Genomic DNA, 21,622 nt, shown 5'->3' on the forward strand with positions numbered 1-21,622 from the left:
TATTTATCACAAAATCTCCAGGTAAGATATCTCCAGCATTCTCTTTTATACATCATATATAGCAAATTATGCATGATGGAATACTGTAAGTACATTCTTCCTGCTATCTACCCATGTTGTGCTGCAAAAGTGAAAACTATCTGAGTCAGTAACAGCTTCTACTAAATGGAAATGTCAACAGCATGCCATAACCTAATTTAAGATGTTTTTAAAATTATTTCAAAATCAGAATGTTTGCAAACAGAGTTCATGAAAATAATATCCCACTTCCTGATTACTTCTGTGCATATGTAATTCTGTTGGAATCTTTCTTTTGATTTTTACAAGCTAGGACTTTGGAAAAAAGTTGATAAATACTGTATTAAATGCCCAAGATCACTTTGATGTCAAAGCTGCAGACTCTAAATGGCCTTAACCCACACATCTCTATGGCATTATGCTATATAAATGAAAGAAAAATATGCTTGTGCTTCCCAGTCTCTCCAATAAGTCCGCTGGTTGGCTCTGGAGAGGAGAGATGAGTTGCCATGATGTGAAAGGGTCTAAATCCTCACAGATTACAGCAGTGTTATACAGTAATGAAGCATCGCAAAAATTAAGCACAAAACATTCAAATAGGAATATTCATCATCATCATCCTCTTACTCTCCATGTGCCATGTTAATACAAAAGTTCTACTCCTGTTAGAGATGAACACTGAGAAATTAAATGGCCCCATTCTGCAATTTTGCATGAAGCAACTATAAAATACTTTCAATGTGTTCAAGAATAAATTAGGAACTTTAACAATTACAGCTTTTGCTGTTAAAATTCCTAAATTATTGAGAATTTTGGAATGAAGTTACTGGGATACTTTGGATACTGTCATGTAATTTTAATCATCCAACATTTTCCCATACTAGCTCATGGATTTACTTTTCAACACTAGCACCCTGGGACAAGAACTAGCTGATTTATTTCCCATGTTAGAAGATCTTGCGGCTCAGTCGTCTTTTTTGCCTTGGCTCCAATAGATGGAAGCAAATCTCTTGCTGGGTTATAAGTTTAGTGTGGTTTTGGGGCTGTTTCTTCAGGTTCAAGTCTTTACTTTCATATTTTTTTGTTTGTTGTCTGTTATCCTTTGATGTTAGATTCCCAGATAATTTATTCCAGTTCACAGAGCAGTTTCCTCAGATGAGAACCATGTGTTAGTAAGTCTGTAGCTCCTGCTGAAACCTCTTGCAGGGATAAACAGAGAGTGTAGCCAAACTACATGAGTTTGTTTCTGGAAACCCTACTGCTGCATGATTCTGTAGAAATAACCACTGACAAGACATATGCAAGAATTTGTGGTATGAATTCAGGTGTGTACAGACTGGTAGTTGTCATTCTTACTGTACAATACCTTGTCTGCTAAAAAAGCATGGAAACGACAATGTGCATTCTTTTTTAAATTTGTTTAAACCACTGCATCACCCATGTCTCTTCATCAGTCAAAAATGCACTGATCATGATGTACAGTGTCATGTCCATGGTAGGCTGGTTTTAGACAGATTTAAAGTACAAAGTTTTAAAACCACAGCTCACTCTGCTCAGCCTGGCTTATCTGATAAAAAAGTAGAAGAGCAGCAAGAATAGAGTCTGATGCTACCTGGAACAGACTCACTGTGTTATATTATGATAAAAAAATAGTAAGGATACTTTCAATATTAAGCAGGCTTTGCATCTGCCACAGACAGAGCATATTCTGCATCAAGACAGATATGCATACAGGAGAGTAGTAATTGCTTGTTTCCTAAACCCTAAGCCAGAGTCATGCTCTGCTGTTATGTAAAATGGTGAGATTAGATGCTCATCTTTGTAAGACTTGTCAACCTCAATCAAAGAGATGTCAAATGCTCTAAACTGTATGGTGTATGGTCACCCCATGAATGAAAAAGACACTTCCTCAAGTTGCTACAGTCAAACCAGCATATGCTGTGATCCTGTTGATTCTCACAAACTAATCAGGGTCAGATTTATGTATTGCAAATTCTTGAGGACAGGGACAGTATCTTCCTATAAACTCCAACAGTACAAAGAATAACAGGTTAAATAATGCGCCTCCAGTCATAAGACTCCATACCTGTACTGGTAATAAAGACATTTCAACAGATGATGTTTTAAGATGCTATGCTAACAGAAAAGAATGTGTGACTAATGAATTATAACAAAGATCCTGATCACTGGGAATGTTAAAAGATACCAAATTAATTCCATAATTATTTTCATATGCCTAACATCTTGGCCAAATTCCATCCTGGATCATTGTTCTGCCGTACAAATTGTAATGCAGCTGAAGAAGAAACTCTTTGCTTTTTGGTTTAGATAGATTTCATAATATTTTGTCCTGTTTGAAGTATTAACACTTCACCATGGCTCTGCTTTCAGAATCAGGTGAACTAATGGTGCTCCTTGCTCATATTTTCTTTCAAGTAAGTTGTGTAGATGCCCATTTCATATGTAATTAGAGAGCTTTTATATTAATAGGAATTTCAACTTATCTGAAGTGAGCAAAGTGTTTCTCTTCTACTTTTCCAGAAAAGTAACAGAGAAAAAAAATTGCTTATAAGAACTTACTTTCAAATTAATGAAGATTAATGAAGATATAAACTTTTGGAATCCACCTCCCCCTGACAATTAAATTAATATCTACATTCTAATAAAACTGATTACAGTATGGAATTTTTGGAAATACCAACTTATTGATGACTTTAACAATGCCATGAAAGAAAACAACGGATTAAACCTAAAGAAATGACGATACTTCATTCTTGAGCATTGTCTGAATAAACTTAAATTGTCTTTCCAAGGCTGAGTTTCCGTACAGTTTTGTCAAATACCAACATTGATTTTGAGTAGATTTTTAATCGTTGATACTTCTTATGCCTGAAATATATAGCCTGTAATTAAACAAATTAGTCCTCCGTTTTCCAAGCTACAGGTGGCAGAATTCACTCATATAAAATAATTAATCATTACTTTCTGGATCCTGGTTTGCTGTAAAATCTGTATGAGAATGTAGTAATATATTTGCTTATATTCTTATGTAGTTTTCTCCCCAGATTTTGGCCGTCTTTCAAAAGAAATGTGTGAAACTTTCTACTTGACAAGGTCAAAATAATTTTGGATTACAATAAGACCTAAAATTACATGGAAACTCTATATTTTGAGCCTGGTCTCACTAAAAGAAAAGTAAGTTGTGAAAAATATGGTACAACAAACTCTGTACATTAAGATCATTAGTAAGAAATTACACGTATTTGAGTCAATATCTATTGTGAGATTGATTTTTTATAGGAATTATAAATTTGAATCCCTTGTTAAGTTCACAATGAATATGAACATAATGTCACAATGAACATAAAATGTCACATTGGTTTTAACTACTGCTAGACTTTTTACATTTTACTGCAGAAAGCAGACCCAGTGTTAAAGCTGTGGGGTTTATAGCTGTATAGTAGGAGTACCTGTCATGTACTTTATGAAAGCAAGATGTGTGAAGGGTAAATATGTGAATTGCATAGAAATAATGGCTCATCTCAACAGTGTGGTGTACCTATTGGAGTGTGCAGTGACTTCTTATTCTTGTTCGTTGAATAATGATCAATAATTTGTTCTACATCATTTTTCTCTTCTGTCATCTAGGAAAGAATGAAAAAATTCTTAGTTTGCATTTTAGGAGTGACTGTGTAGTCTCTGAAAATCTGATAATACTGTAGTATAACATTTTGCTCTTGCTGTCTTCAGTAAGTCTAAGATTTTTAAAGATTAGCACAGCTCTTGAGAAAATACATTCTACAACTGGAGTTCATTTTTAATCTCTTGCTGCTTATCAGTGATTTGATCTGATATTATGAAGCAGGTTGATACCTTGATCATATTACAGCCTGAAGTCTCTGTTCTGATTTTTTGCCTCCATACACGTGTATCTTATTTCCCTTTTGAGGTCCTTAAAAGATAAATACATTAGCTACATAAAATGAAAGGAAAAACACTTTGAAAATGTGTAATAATGTTCCAATTTTGCTGATATTTTAAGTAAAACTGAAGTTAAAATGAACATTACATGCAATGTCCTGAAGAGATGAATCTTCCATTAGAATAAAAACCATAGAACTTTAAGAAATTGAACAGCTCTGATCTATTTAATCATCTGAGTACATCTTAGTATCTGAAATCATGTCAATGCTCATGGCACTCCTTATTTTATCCTACCTTCTCTGGTTGTAGTAGTGCCTTTCCTTTGATAAAGGGGAAAACTTCATAATTTTAGTTCATATTAAATAGACTAAAAATATGTCCCTGATGCCATGTTGTTAATACTAATGTAATATTATTATTATTAGGTCACTAAGCAACACAATCTGAACATATCAAAACTAATGAAAGAAAAGGATTTCAGAAGTAACCTTCCCTTATGCAGTTCCTCAAGTCCCAACATACTACAATGAGGACTGAGATTGAGCAAGAAACAGAATTTAAAGTCCTGGACAGATGCTAGTCAAAATACATTTATTCAAGATATGAAGATAAAAGAAAATATGTATTTGTTTGTTAAAGGAATGGCTTTTTTGTGTCTAATATATTAGAGAAATTCTTAAAATTCATCCTCTTATAATGCTGCCAAGGTCAGGATCAGCCTGGGTTATCAGCCACAGACTGGTAAGTCCTAGACAAGCAAGATAAGCTGTCTTTTTCTCCTTTCTGTACTGCCTTATGGTTAGTTTCTAACTGCATGCTGAAAACCAAGTAATGGAGTAACAGTTTCCCTCAAATCTGTGATAAATTGCATTCTGACACACTTTCTTTGTTGTATAAATTCATACACATGTAGGGCATAAATCCCAGAAAAGTTACCTAAGTATCAAAACAAGAGGGAAAATAATATAAATAATAATATAACAATAACATGACAATAACATAAAATATTGTCATTCTTTAAGGATATTATTTAGTGACCTCAGTGTGAGTCTTCTTCTAGAACAAAGTTGCAACCAGCATTGAAACACATTATCTATTATTGAATGTAGTAGTTTTACACTTCTGATTTTCAGCAGTGTTTTGGGTAACACTGAAACAGAGGAATATAATATTTAGCAATGATCCGTAAAATGTGCTGAATATCTTTACCAGTAATTGATCAATATTCTCACTGTGAGCATCTGGTATAGCATGACTAAGAACAAATAGTATTTTAATACTTGTTATTCAATCTCTGAACTGTAACAGAGCTAAATATTAAGTACTAAGAGCTAAGTACTTTGAATTAAAATATATTAACACACCTCTTTTACCATTTTGTATCTACGGAGAATAAATCATAAGCAAAAGAATGCATATTATTCCATGATGCCACAATAAAATTTGCTCACAGGAACCAGTGCTATTAAAAACACCACATTCTGCTGAGATTGTGGTTCAAGGCTTAATGATTAAGAGTAAGTTGCCCTGAAGACTATCCAGTAATGAGCATTTGTAAATTCCCAACTTAATAATATGTAATACTTTTAGATTGTTTCAAGAATTATTTAGGCTAAAAGGTTCCTTGGCATTGACATTGAGCATAATCCATTGGAAGACTACTAAAAATGACAAGACAAAAAAACCCCAGTTGAAAACGTCATCAATTTGCTAATCTTACAGAGTAAGGAGTTTTCACAGAAGTAAAATTTAGGAAAATCTAAATGTAATGAAGTGAACTTCAGGTACACATGTCAACTTCCTCCACTTCAGTTTGATTTTTTTTTTCTGAAATTAACTGATTTGTAAAATTTGATGTAAGAAGAAGAAACCACCCACTAAGTATTTTTTCCCACTTTAGATTAGCTTTCATTTTCTAATAATACAGTCTAGGAAACATTCTGAATTGTGCTCATTTAAATCAGATTATTTAAGTAACTTGCACCCATGAGATAGTGTAAAATTCGAAGGATTTAAAATAATTTTAAAAAAACACCATCACACCAGACTATTAAGCAAAGTCTTAATGGGGCAGCATTTTACTTGATGAAAGTAATTGTGACATTGGTACAACATCAAAAGATAGTAAACTTGAACAAATTCTTAAGTCTTTGCAGTACTATGACTTGTAGCCTCAAACCTACAAGCATGTATATGCCTAATTCGAAGCACTTCAATAGTTTGCCGAGGACTGCAGAACTCTTCTTGTACCTAAGATTAATTACATATGTAATGGTTAATATGAATAAAATCACAGATGCTGTTACTGTACCCAAATAAGTCAAGTAAGCCAATGAGAATTTGAAATCAATGAGCATGTGTGAGATGAAAAACCTAATCCCTCATGCACTTAACATGGATTCAAGTTTTGTGCATCTAAATACAGTTCTGTATTCAGGTGAAAGGGGGTATTATCAGTGCATGGAACAGTATTTAGAGCAACTTGGTAAAAAGTGTCCCAACAACTTTCATAACTCACTTCAGGTTATAAATTATTAAACTGAAATTTCAGAGATGGAACAGAAGAAAATAGATTATTTCTTATTCAAAGCACTTCATGGATGTCCACAAGTGCAGAATCCATTTGACCACACTGAAGCCATTAACATTTGGCATCTAGTCTAAACTTCTTCAAACATAGCCTTATTACTTTATCATCAATGAGGAAAATTAAGCACCATACTAATATAGCTGTAAACATGTCATTGTAATTGCAACAATAAGAACAGAAATAACAAGATGCACAGCAAGACAAGCAGACAAGAGAATTCCTTTCCATCTACAACATTGTACAGCTGAACCCTAGTGACTTACAATGCATAATAGGAAGAAGAAGGGGATAATTCCTTGTAAAGACGAGGAATAAAGATTAAAATACAAGTTTTAGAATTACATTAAATGTAAAAACAGTCTGTGTATTATTTAGTAAGCAATCATGTTGACATACTGTTTATGTTAACACAAAAAAGGTCATGCTCTTGACATGAAACATGACATGCCATTAAGAAGTCACTATCCATAACTACATCAGTAGTATGCTTCGGGAAAAATAAAATTTGAAGAGGCATAAGGGAAAAAGAAAATTTGACAGAACAACTCCAAGTACTGCTGAGAGGAACTGGAATAAAAAAGAGTCCAAATAGAAATTACACTGAACAATAAGAAAGTGATTTTAAAAAGTAACCAAGAATATATATTTAATTTTAATGTTTTCTGATAAGTATATATTGTTGAAGACAGATTTCCTGGGGAAGTTCCTTACCTGAAGGCCTATCTTGGCAAAGGACATAACTTGGCAACCTAAGATATGATGCTGAGATTCCTAAAATACGCTGTAGGGGTGGTTATATCTGTCAATATGATATTTGCGGAGGACTTTTCGAAAATAGCCTGATCTGAATCATTAAGGATTTCAAAACTAAGGCAGCAAACTTTAAAATCAAACAGCTACTTCATAGCAGATAAAGTAAATGAGTGAAGGTACAAGGCAAAGGATTGTACTTGCTCAAGACAGGATGGGAGTGTGTCACTGAATTCTGAACAGGCTGCAAGTGACAGAGCTGAGCTGCTAGAAGGCTTTCTAGGAGGGAATTGCAATAATCCTCTCCATCAAAAGGGCATGTGCTGCTGCTGCTGCTGCTATTAGGTCATCACAGGATAAATAAGAGCACTGTCTTCATCAAGCACACCACAGAACAGACATTTTTCAATCTCATTCACTACAGAAATCTCCACAAAGAAGAAGGGGCTGAACTGGAGAATAAATTTTTACTACAATTTCTTACTGCTCTCAAATCCCCAAATCAGACTGCAGTGATGTGTAAAAAGAGAAGGAAATCTCCTAAAGAAAACAAATACATGCTGGTCAGATTTGTGGTTTTGCTGTGGCCAAAGAAGAGATAGCTGACAATATGCCCCCTTTCACCTGGCCTATGTGAAAAGAAGAGCTACATTTGTGGAACCTTTTGTGCGAGAGTCACCCAGCTCCTTATCACTGAAAGTGGCACAAAATCTTTGATATTTAACATTCCTGCAATACCTATGAGCACTCACTTCATGACATGATTTTGGTGTCTGCCAAACTAACCTTAAATGTCAGCATTTTATCATTACTCTGACAGTCTGCACCACAAAATTGTTGGCTTCTTCCAGAATCCCAGAATACTTAAGTTTGGAAAGGACCTCTGGAGATCATCTGTTTCAACTCCCTCATGCAAGCAGGAGAATTAGCATTTGATTTTCTTATGCTTGGGCAAACTGAGATTTTCTTGCATTTACACATGTTGAATTGACCTATAAACTGCAAAACATGTTGTAAGTTAGAGCACCCAAAACTTCCTTGTGTTCATAAATCCCAAAATACTTAAATATGCATATAAATTAAAATGTCGGACTTTGGGTCAACAAGCTGAATTAAGCATTTATGCATTTTAAAAACATTTTTTGTAAGTTACATTTTGAAAGAATATCATACTGTTCACACTAGTCATGAATTAGTAGTATTAAAAGTATTTAAAATTAAGTACTTATCAGCCTCTAATGAACAGTAAGTAACTTTCTTAAAAGAGAAAGCTTATGTGATATAATTTATGAAACTTCTGGTAGCATGATTATTAAAAGTAACGGTTTGTACTCCTGTAGCCTGACTGAATTTGAAGGAAAGTTCATAATGGAGTGGGGGAATTAGCTGATGAAATTCCATCAACTATAGCAATAGCCTTCATGAATAATTCAATATCTGCCTATCTCCTCTTATGTCTCAACAGACTAACAGCTGCAGCTCTCAAATGACAAGTGTTATTTCTTTTGAAGCTTCTGAAAAAATACACTGATTATAAAATAATATATATAATAAAATTTTCTTTTCCTCTTTTTCCCTTATCACCTATAGACACTGGTGAAATTTTACAACAAAAGTAGAAATTTTCAAATGGAATTTTTGGAGTTATGTAGCAGGTCTACAGAAACAGATGGGAAAACAATTCAGGTCTTCTACTAAAATTTGGTCCTTTATCTTAAAACAGCCACATAACATATTCATATTACTGTGTCCCTGAAACCTCATTTAGATCAGCTTTGTGCATGTACATGCTTTCATAACACCTATGGCTTCATGCAGACAGGAAGAAACTTTCTGGTCTGTTTTAGAATCTAAAGTTTTCTGTAACGTGCTGTGTGAGAATTTCACACTTAAAGATGCCAGAAAACAGAGCATGTTTGGTGAATATTCTGATATGGAAAAGAATTTCTCTTTTGCTAGCAAGACTTTAGTATATGGAAGAAGGAGCTTAAAGAGAGAGTAATGTAAGTTTCCTTGTGCAACGAAACCTGTACCACTATTCCAGTTTTAGGAAGAGAAATGGCTTTCACAGAATATCTTCTCACACTTCAATTCAGAATAGAAACTACAAATCTGCTTATATATTTTTTTATTAAGCAAGATAGACAATGAAACCAAAACCAGATTAATTTTAATCATTCAGAAAAAGATTGTCCACAGCCACCAGGCCTTATTGCTTAAAGGAAGAGGTCTCTCAGATAAGTTTGTATAAACAAGTTGACTATTTTTCAGTGTTATTACATAACAGTGGATATTTGGAAAGAAAATATTAGCTTAATATAATGCTGAAATAGCTGCAGTTGCCTGGTTTTCTGAGAACCTACAGTGTGCAGAAGTTCTGACTGACACCTGTAGTGGACAAAATCTTTTTTTATAATACAAACTTGATGCTTTGTCTTCTTTTTTTTTTCTTACTATTTTAAAAAATAGATTATTTCTGTCCATAACCCAGCTTCTGCTTATGGGAAGTGTACTCTCTTCAAGAGAGAAGAAAAATTCTCTGCCTTGCATGGCCTATATAGACAAACATGATAAAAATTAAGGAAGTATTGAAGATTTGAAAATGATCCTGTTGATCAGAGATTACATGTTCCTTAAACATCTGCTTTGCCTTCTTGTAATTAACTGTTTCTTTTCTCAGCTCCAGAAGTGCCCTGGCTCTTCTCATTCAAAAAAATGTCAGGAGCTTTCAGTGCTTGAATTGCCCAGTGGGTCTGATAAAGGCCTGACTTTAACTGGGATGCACATTGAGCATTTGAGTAAGAGCTTTCTTGCCTGGAATTTTTCTAGCAACATACAGAAGAGAGAGGTTTCATTCTATAATGTCAGATGTGTATTTTCTACACAATAGAATCTACACAATCAGAAAGATATATGTTATGTTTTCATCTACTTATGTTTGATATTTTCACACTCAAGTTTTCAAACAAACTAAAGTGGAATTATAAGACATTCAAAACAGAAAAGCTATCTGTCTGTTCTTATTTTTACATTTTTTAGATAACAGAAATAAAAAACTGGAACAGTTATGGAGACAGTGTATTTGCAAGCTTAATGACACTGGCAACTAAAAAAAATTAAAATGGTATTAATAGCTTTGTCAATTAAGGTCAATATAAGATCATTTAGAAGTGTTACCATGAAAGAGCTCTTTGTCATCAGTCATATTAACACTGTGAACATGCTTAAATTTTCTGAATAATGCAGAACCCTCAAAATTGCAGTATTTTTCTTCAAAATACTATTCTTACAATTAAAGCACTGTCTATATTTTTGTCAATGACAAATTGTTAGAGAAACAGAGGCCATAATATAATTGGCCAAATAATTAATTTTTGTACATACATTTTTTTGTGTTGAATATTGTGATGGGATTCAAAATTAATCATTTGTAAGGTAATTCTTGCACTGCATAGATGCACACAACTTCTGAGATTTAGGCAGGTGTTGCATGACTGTACACCACAGCAATTCTCTGCACTGTGTAAGAGTTAGTGGTCAGCTCTGTCTCCATCCAGACAGTCCCCTTCTCTCTTAAACTGTGTATAAATATAAACTTTTCTTGAGTAATGTGTTTGTCCTGCATCTGCAGGCAAACAGATTAAAAAAAAATTGTGTAATTTTATAAAGAAAAAATGCCACATACAAACAGTGCTTTCACCAGGGGCAGTATTAGCTCAAACTATAATTACTGGTGAAAAACCATGCTTTATGGTTCAAAAATAATCCATTTTTGAGGACAGTTCACATCACAAAAATAGGTTGTTTCTCCTCATGAAAAATCCACATCCAGCCTTACACAGGGAAAAAATCTGCTTCAGCCAGCTAGAGAAGGTGATTCTCCCATTGGAAACATGCTGCTGGCAAGGCACTGGAAAATATTTTCACAGGAAAAAGCCCCAACTGTTCTACTTCCTTAACAGCAAGAAAATGTAGTCTTATAATATTAATTATATCTTAATTTTCCAGTGTATAATCATGCATACAACTGATACCTTTAATGACGTCTTCAAGTTATTTATGTTACTGTTGAAGTATAAGATGGAAGTATATACAGGATTTACTGACCTGTTTTATATATTAGCTTTTATATATTAGCTTTTATATATTAGCTTATTATCTGAAGGTACGCAGATATCTGCATACTATCACTTAAGTATCAATGTTTATTCCTGAAACATTACCGGGACACTGAAAATACTAGTTCCTATTCAGTAGTGATGAAAATAAATGGAATACAAATCTTCATGTAAATTAAAAGCTGCAGCACCTGTGAAAAAAGCAGCTCTCAGTCTATTGCTTTTCTGATAATCATTTGACCAGTTCTGTTATGATTTTGTTTATTTGTTTCTTTGTTTGTTTTTTCATGGAAAGTTATCAGCTATGTAAAATGAAAAAAAAAACAAAACTGAAACACCTTCTTTATTTCATATCTTCTAACTTATTAGGTATCTACAGTGAGATCAGCACTGATGTTTGAAACAGAATCTGAAAATGCTTAGCATTCAGAATAAAGTTCTATATAGTAAGTCTTCAGCTTTGGAATTTATCATCTAATTTGTCCAGTTTGGATGTGTATAAATGTCATCTTTTTTACCACATAAGATTCTATGTAGGATCATAAAATACCAGGCAAAAGGTGTTGAGATTCTCGTATTTAGCATTTAGATCTAAAAGCAATGTATTGTTGTACTAAGCTGCAATGAATTTTATAGGCTTTTTAAATTATAATTATTTGGGGGGGGGGGGGTGGGGGAGGTTTTTTTTGGTTTGGGTTTTGATTTTTTGTTTGGTTTTTGATTTTGTTTTTGTTTTTAATAAAGGAACCATAATCAATATGATTAAATTTTAAAAAATCAAGGTTGACAGGTGGCACAATGAGAAAACGTTACATTCTGAAGTATTTCATTTGGTCTTTACCATCTTTCCTGATACTTTGGAGAAGTATCAATTCACAGGATTAGGATATAAATTCTATTCTTTTAGAAATGTATTAAATTATCCCTTTCTCTTCTTGCTACCCAAACAACTAATAGGTGTGTTGCAATCTTAGTCTTAAAAGGGTAATAGCTAAGTCGTAACAATATTTCTGGAGTTAAACTGAGCCTAGCAATCAAGACATAGAAATAGTGAAAGTAATCATCTGAGGACCCTATTTTCTCCGTCTGCTTTTTACATTATATGTGATACACTGATGCTATTTGTCTCCTAGAAATGCCCACATTAACAAATCCCATCCTAAATTAATTTTAGGACTAATTAAAAAGTTGAAATTATTTCCAGAAACTTTGAAAGTGTAGCTTGTAATAGACCTCTCCAAAATACAAGAATACTCTCCTTAAAAACATACAAATTAAAAATATTATGATGACAAACAGGGGTTACAGTCATCTTTTAATTCAACCTGTCTATAAAATCAGGAGAAATTAGGTTTGGTATTCTCACATTTATTTTTTTGAGACCAAAATATACCAAAAAATATAAAAGCATATAAAAAGACCACACTAAAAATTAGTATATTTTTAACCCATAATACAGAAGATTTTAGGTTTAGATGAAAGACTTTTATTTTATATAATAACTGTATATATAGGGAGAAAGAACACCACATGTTTATGGACTGATTATTTTTATGAGGTCTAATTGAAGAGACATTTTGACAGTTTTATTTACAATTTATGGCATATCCAGTAGCATGCAATCATAGTTTGAAAACCATATATATTTGTATAAAAAGCACACACACACACACACACACACACACACACATGCATATATATATATATATGCATGTACATATGTATAAATATGTGTACATGATGATAAGAAACAAATTTACAGAAAAACCACAAGCCTAGTTAATGTCAGTCTACCACTGTTGCATATTTACAGATAGCCTTTTTAACATAATCTATCAATGATACAAAATCTGCAACTAGGTGAGGGACAACAATGTGAATTCAGAGTTGTAAGTATATAAAGCCATTTCCCAAAATGAAATAGTCTTTCAAAAAAATCCTAAAAATATAGATCAAATTTATTTAAATATATTTAATTTATGTTAATGTATATATGCAGATATTTCAAAGCCAACCAAAACTAGGCTCACTAAACTAGTTTTCAGTTTGGGGAATTAATGGGGATTCTAGCTGTGGAAGATTTTTTTTTCTTTTAGCTGTAGAATAAAAAAAATAAAGAAGCCAGAACTGTCAGCCCGTATGAACAAAGTACAATTAAAAAGGAAAATTTAGGTCAAAATAAAAGTATTATAGGCAATATCAGCTTGTAAACCAAATTCTGTTTTTAATAAACATGTAGAATGCCTATACATATTTAATATTAGCCTTTTTTTAATGGCTCATACTGTAAACTTAATAACCCAGTGTGGAAATTGCTGTTGTCATCTCTGCCTTCATTGAGATAGAGGTAGAAAGCAGCAAAGAAGGAACACAAAATTTGAGCTGGTGATTAATTTTTTTCTTTCGCAAAGACAGTGAGAACACCTATCATCTAATAAACAGTGTTTTTCTTGTTAGATACCTTCCATAAAGTTTAATTACTTACACCAAGTCTTCCTTTTGAACACTGGGAAGAAAGGCAAGACATTCATAATAGTAAAAAAAAAAAATCTTCGTTTCTTTCAATCTACCTTCTTTTTTATTATCCTTTTTGTTCATGCTGTTAAGGCCAAAGGTAGAGCCGTTCATTAATGTGTATTTGCACAGCATCCTGTACAGGCCCTAATCTATGTTAAGTTATGTTACTTACTTGTAAGTTTATGTTACTTGTATGTTACATACAAAATATCACAATAAATGATAACATTAAGGTTTATAGCTTTTATTCTGTAGGCAATAAAGTAAAAAAAAAATCTTTTTTTGATTTATTTCTATTCAGCCTCTTACTGACTATAACTTTGCATGAGAAGGAACACGTTATCCCCGTATACAAAATCCTTTTGTATAATTAATGTATATTCAGGATACTTAAGAGTGCATGTGTTTGGATTATCAGGATTATTTATAAATGGGGAAATTTGCATTTATATTTTAAAATATAAAAGAAACACTATAATATTGTCTAAAATAGTTGGAAATACTACATTTATTCCTGAATGGCCAGAATTTACTGTCGCCACTTGTAACTGAGGCCTGTCAACATTCTGTGGTGATTTCTATAATACATATAATTGGTAAATTTTAACTTTACAAAGTAGGAATTAAAAAAGAAAGCTAAGATGTTAAACAAACACCCTGTTTAATCCAATGCAAAGTTACCTGGATAAAACCCCAAGACTGAACAATATGTAAAAAAAAAAAAAAAAAAAATTAACTTCTTCTCAGTTACTTAGAAAAGAGAATCCTGTATAAGTGACTACACCAGCATGTTCTGCCACATTTTTTTCATAACTGAACCCTGTCAATGACAGCAAAACAGATTGTGTGCATCTGCTGGGAATGAGCCAGATGACAGTGGAAGAAACACACATGGATACCTTGGCACAACTACTAAAGAAGTAGAAGAAAAATGGACAGAAAGAAGCAGAAAGTTCTAAACTTTAATTAAAATGAATTTCTAGCAAAAGTGAAGTTCTAAGAATCTGTTCCTTTGCTTTAGACTGTAACTGTCTAAAAGCCACTACATATTTACAGTCTACATTGCCTTTTTATCCCCATGGTACTCATATGGACACTGTTACCACAGTGCTTCGGTCACACAGAATCTGCCTCATGGAAATACCATCTCATTCTACAGAAAGGGAATTGATGCATGAGCTAAATGAAATCTTCACAGCCATCTAAAAGAGGTGCTGGAAGAGTTGATTCCACACTTCCCAAATACAAGCTGCCATCACAGACACTAGAATATCCTTCCTCTGCTTAGCTATGCTCTCAGACAAAAGTAGCATTATACCTAAAACCAATACAAAACAAATAACCTGCTAATACTCTAGCATTACAGGATATGGGCCTCTCACACGTTGAATAAGCATAAATGATGATTGAGTCAGCTTTGCTATTGCTGCTTGCATCTTCTCAAGTTTCACTTGAATTTATGGATTGAGAACCCGAGATGGCTCTAAAAACAATCAGCGAGTTATAGTTGTCAGTAAAAAACTGCCACCACAAATAAACGTAACTATGTATTCTCACATAAAAGGAGAACCAGATCTTCAGTAAATAGTAAAAAGCACTCCCCAGGCTACAGCTATTGACTCATCATGGCACCAGAACTGCATGCTTATACTCAGGAAAGAATTCAGAAATTCTGATGAGTCTGTAAAATCTTTTTTTCAGCTGTAAAGTAATTTACATTGTGTCCCTTTTGGTTAATTGAAGATAAACTAAATACTTGAAGATAGACCAAATAAGCTCACTCCTGCCTCCCTCCCTCCCTCCGTCTCTTTTTTGAGAATATAGTGTTCCAGTAAAAAGGACATACAAACTATTCTGAATTTTGTAATGATGTTTACACACTTTTGTCTTATACATCAGGAATAAAATTGGACTGCCAGCTGAGTGAAGATGCATACACCGCCTAATGGTCTGAGCACTTGAAGTAATCTGGAGCACCTGGAATTCTTATGAGGCCAGCAGTCTCAGCCTGTATACACTCCATCTACAGTGATTATTTGGTATAAAGTACTTCAAAATCACATTAGAAAAATTGAATGATTTTGCTTTATGAAACCCACGCAGATCGTTAGATAATACAATTAACATCTAGCAGACAGAAGCTGAGGTATACTCTCTTAATCTGAGAACAGCTCTAGAAAAGCATAAAATGTACCTTCACATTCCATCTCATTTCGGGATGTGTGAATGGCAAGCACACACGTACACCCAAGAGGGACTTAGCAAACTGCTTAAGTCTGCTTATAATGCTCTTGATCAAAGAAGTGGTACATCTTTTTACATTCTTCCCAGGGTGGTCCAGAAGAGAAGATAAGAAGATCTTCTTTTGAAATGTTCTATTCAAATGGTACCTTTGTTTCTAATGAGTCTGGAAAAAGAGTCAGAGCAGAACTGAGAAAAAGAAGTGGATGTTAATTAACAGCATGAATCCTGTATATAAATCAGTTTTTAGTAGGTCATCAAGTCAGTGAAGTTATGCATGAACAAAGGACATAGTGTCATATATTTACTTGTGTCTTAAATACTCTTAAATAAATACATTATTATATTTTGATGTAAGTTCTCTTAATGAGAAGAGATCAGAACTTCCAAATTATAGTAAAAGAAAAGGAAAAAGCAGCATGTTTTTATAACTTAGGAGCAGCTTCAAGGTCTTGGAAAAATACTAGTCAAGATGGAATATCCACAACTTTTTAACTGGACTTAACTCTTCTCCATTAATTCAAGCCTAATAATGTGGTCACAAAATCAGCTTTTGACTCACACCCACATATTCAACAGGCACATTAATTATACAAGAAACTGGCTGAAGAGTCATGCATGCTAGGCCACAAGGTCTTTCCTAAAAGACCATCCAAACTCTGGGTGTGAAGATGAGAGAGAACATGCAAAAAATGGTTATTTTGGAACTACTTTTTCTCTTACAGGTTTATGAAACACTCTGAGGTAGACTGAGAGATTTAGCACACCCTCGAACTTTAATTCCTGTCTCAGCCAACACATAATCAATTCATTACTCACTTACAGCATGCTCACTGTCCTCACAGTCAAACATCTCTTCATGTTTCTAGCTCTTATCCTAGATTTCAGAGATTCATTAGACATGGTATGTATCTGTTCAAAAGCTAACTCAAATGAAAGGATGAGGTCACTAAAAATTATGAAAGACTGTCGCAGAAGTATTTATTATATAGTTTTATGTATTTAGATGAATGCACTTGCATTGTGGTAAAATCAAAGGTAAAATCAAAAGAATTATTTTCTTATACATTGTATTTTATAAAGTAAAATCAAACTTTTCAGACAATGCAATAGCAAAGATGCCATTGAATTGGTTGTTTAAACTAGCTATAAGTTTAAACAGAAAGCTATATTACAGACTAGAATCATAAAAAGGCTTGCATTTTTTAGTAAGAGAGGTAAAAAAGATTGAGAGACTAATTCAATAGGTAAGGAACTATGGCATTCCAGCAAAACATGACTCAATTACAGTCCTTCCTTTGATGACTATTTCATTACCTATACAAAAATGTAACGGCCTCACATTTGGAAACTGCGACTAGCTTTCTCCCACAATATTCTATAATCAATGGAAAAGAGAATTTACCATTAGCTGCTCTATGTTAAGAGTAAGAAGTCTTTTCAATTAGGTTTCTCAACTCTTGAATTTCTGACATAAAAATTAAACCAATGTTCATAAAGAACTTACAGATTTAATTTGGGATGTGGATTCCAGTAGACAACAGGACACAGCAAAGTAAAACCTAAATTCCACTTTTAGATGTTGCCCTAAGTCCTTTCTAATTTTCTGAACACATTCCAACACAAATTTAAGGTTTTAGTAAAAGTGACAATTTCATTCCACTCAGGCATTTCATAACAGACTTGCACAAAAAAAAAAAAAAAAAAAAAAAGTTTGCAGTTCCATTGAAAATTTACACTTGGCGGTTCTGAGTCCCTTTTATACTGTTTTTCAGCTTTTGCCCTTCACTTGCAATTTTTTTACCTTGCATCTGTTGCCTTAAATAAAGTTCATGTATCTCTTCAGAGATGATGATTACTGAATTGTACATTAAGGATAAACATACATTTTTTTAAATACTCCCAATATTTTTAGGTTTTGGAATTTATATTGAAAGATTCTCCTCCCTAGTCTCCTTGGAAATTGAAACTGATGGGTTATATTTGGTGCTGACGATTATTGCATTTAAGAAACTTGTTCAAAATTTGGAGCACACTTTGACATGGAATGTGCCATATGCTCACCTTTTCAAAAGAAAGCCTACATTTTAGATTTAGGTATCTAGCTTAAGTAATGGTCATAGAAAGTGGTCTTTGTGAACAGACATAAGAGTGGGTATTTATTTAACTAGTTTGCATATAAGAGTAGGATGTAGACCAACATAAGAAAACAGAATGCTGATGATTCTTTCTTTCACATATTATCATCATCAGAATCTCACAAAACTATACATCTTTAGATTCCTTGTGATTTTAAACAGACCTTTTTTAATATATCCACATTGTATTTTGAATTTATATTTATCAAACATGGGAGTTGTATTCTTAGAATGGTATTTAATTCATAGAGCAATCTTCTGATCCATTAGTGGAATAACTTCCTCTTTCTGATCACATGTGGAAACCAGTAAAGCAAAAGGGGTGAACAAATACTTTCTTCCCAACTAATCTCAAAATTACTTTTTATCAGAAATCTGTAGAAGTGTCCTCTTGGAGCAGTCAATGAAGTGATGGTCTCAAGAGAGGTTTGCTTGTAATCATATACATAAAAATGTGGTAGAACAGAGGGCTATTGTTCTACAGCGGTGACTTTTAGAGACTTGTAACAGAAAGCAGCTCAAGAAAATCATAATTTGTCCAGATAGATGGCAAGTACTGCTCCTAAAAACAGAGCAGAATGTCTCTTTATTTTTGTCACACCTCTGTTGCATGGCATATTGCTTCTTACTGTCATATATTGATTAAATAAAAACACACCCTGCCTCCATTGAGAAATCCTTGCACCCTCAGATATGTGTATTACTATATGATTAGAAATATAGGGAAATAATCCTAATAACATTGAAAATATGATGCCAAAATAGTAATTTTTCTATTGCTTGTTTTTTATCTGTCATAATGATTTGCATTATGCCTATCACCACTGTATCACCTCTCAAGCAATTTTTAAAAATATGAAATTCCAGAAAAGATAGCATCCAGTAAGGATGCTTTCTATGTTACTATTTTGCATGTCACCACTCAGTGTAATACTAAGCCTGTGACACTATCTACTGGAAGCATAACTGAACTAAATGCAAGGTTCTCAATGAGGATTTAAGTACTGGAAATGTATTGAAAATAGATTTTCATTTTGCTTTGTCAATAACAATTTTTGGAAAACCCACAAAAATATTAGTCCCACTTGTATGCCAATATTTCAGGAAATGTAGAAGATAATTTTTCTCTTTCTGTCCTATGCATAATCTTTTTTTATGGCAGCATCAACAATAAAATGGAAACATCAGATCCTGTTTCCCCTGTGAAGATACGCAGATTTCTACCTACCAAGGATACAACTATAATTTTGTGAAGTTTGTTTCAATTAGGTAGCTTGGCAATCATTTCATCATGTTTTAAGAGTAAAGTGGAAAAAAATTTTTCCACTTCTTCTTTTCCAGTTGATACACATTTTGAACATAAATTTATATTATTTCCAATTGTTAACTACACATCATATAACAAAGAGTATTAGCCTTTTATATTTATAATTTCTAAATTATAATATTTATAATTTCTAAAATTCATCTACATGTGTTTTGGATAAAGTTATAATTTTTGTATGCCACTGCATGAATGCATTTTCTGGCTCAGTATTCTGAAATAAAAAATATGTCATGAAGAAGACTAGTAAGTATGCAAATTCACAAATTTCATAGATTGCACTGGGGTCGTAACATGGATTTTTTTCTCATTCCTCTGCATATCATATGATATGTCCATCTCATAAACATAAATAAGATGATGGGAAAACTGATGATTTCTCCAAGATTCTGTTAGCAAAATCAAATCAAATTTGTGTCATCAAATACTGTTTCAAAGATCTTTCCTTACAGCCTTACAACATATTTCAATCAACAATCAGTAAGATCACTGCGTATGTCTGCAACAATTAAAGATTATTCACAGCAAGATTAATTATATACATTTCAACAGGAATTTTTAATGAAAAAATTCTGCAAGATTAAAGTTTTAAGTTTGACTAACATGACTAACTCCTTCATTGTATCCCCTCTTAATAAATAGACCACATCCGCCTTCTTCCAACCCCCTAAAAGCCTTCCTCCTCGACTGCTGTTCTCCCACTTATCCTAAGCAGAAACACATTCAGGACCCTGATGGACAGACATATAGCAGTCCTGAGGCTAAATCTAGAAAACATACTGTCTCCTGCTGGTTTCACAGTATATCCCCAGAATATTAACATTTTTATAGTAGTAACTTAGGCTTTCCCATGGGATATGGCCATCAAAAGCGAGTTCTTGGCAGTAAAATTCAGAAGCTAAAATGCCAGGCTGAAGGGGACACATGGGGCCAGCATTACAGGATGGTCACAGGACCTCAGTGTCCTGTTGTTTGTCTACAATGCCCTCCCCTCCTAGCTCCCATTTTAGGGACAGCTTTTCCACCGAACTCTGATGAAATTATTTAAAACAGTGTTCACTGAGAAATCCATATTGAATTTTTAAATGAAAAGTGCTGCAGTCAAACTTCTTACAGGGCAAATATGTTCTGAAACATTATAATTTCTCTGATAACCCAACAATATCTTAACAATCTGGTTAAAAATGGACTATTATTTCAAATATAATGTCGTATTGAAACTTTTTTCACTAGGGGGAACAATTTTATTCAAAATCACACAAATAGCACATGCTAACCTGTGACTTGATTTTTTTATATTACTAAAATTAATGTTCCATGTGGATAGTGTTCCGCAATTTGTCAACTTGTTCTGATGTGGTTTATAAACAATTTCACAAGCCTACCTCCTTGCCCTTTGTACATACTTTCCTAACAGCTATTGATTGACAGCTTAAAAGTAAATAGTGAAATTTAACTGAGCATGGTTTCCACAAGTGGCATGCACCCTATATCTATAAAAGCAAACATAAATAATGTTGTTTGTAATTCAGTTCACTTAGACCTTGAGATTACAGCATGAAAAATACGAGATAGTAATATTTAAGGTAAATTCCTGCACTGGTATTTGGTTGATAATTTTTATTATAAACTTAATTTAATCAATTATACAGTTGAAGAAATAAGAGTAAGATAAAACTTGTTAGATTTGAATCTAAGTTTCATATCAGCTTTATAACCTGGGAAAAGAAGGCAGAGGAGCTGTATGCCATCTGTTCAATTCTGTCCTTAATCTGTGGGCTGCCTTATGGTTAGCTTAAATGAAGGAAGCAGATACTGACTGACTTCCAGGACCAGCTGTACTGGCCAAGATCTCTGAAGCTCTCTTCACTCAAGCTCTTGCAGGCTTCCAATATTGGGGAAGGTGCCAGAAGGCAGAAATAAGTACATCAACCCTGCTGCAGCAGGTGACTGCTAAAACAGCTGTTCAGGGATTACAAATGGGGTACAGTCCATCTGACCT

The 21,622-nt window shown here is 33.4% G+C and overlaps 1 protein-coding gene across 6 annotated transcripts in view; it reads right to left on the reverse strand.

Moving 5' to 3' along the window:
• MEF2C (myocyte enhancer factor 2C) overlaps positions 1-21,622 on the reverse strand; it is a 120,648-nt gene that overhangs the window by 92,387 nt on the left and 6,639 nt on the right. For 2 of the 6 annotated variants that reach the window (XM_071448666.1, XM_071448665.1), the window contains exon 2: positions 16,112-16,324. The exons of the other annotated variants lie outside the window; for them this stretch is intronic. The gene's annotated coding sequence lies outside the window, so the exon portion shown is untranslated. The remainder of the gene's footprint in view (positions 1-16,111; positions 16,325-21,622) is intronic. 6 annotated transcript variants of the gene reach the window in all.

The sequence above is a fragment of the Agelaius tricolor genome, unplaced genomic scaffold (genome assembly GCF_023055355.1).
Source record: "Agelaius tricolor isolate 1412-34295 unplaced genomic scaffold, bAgeTri1.0.p SCAF_27, whole genome shotgun sequence".
NCBI lineage: Eukaryota > Metazoa > Chordata > Aves > Passeriformes > Icteridae > Agelaius > Agelaius tricolor.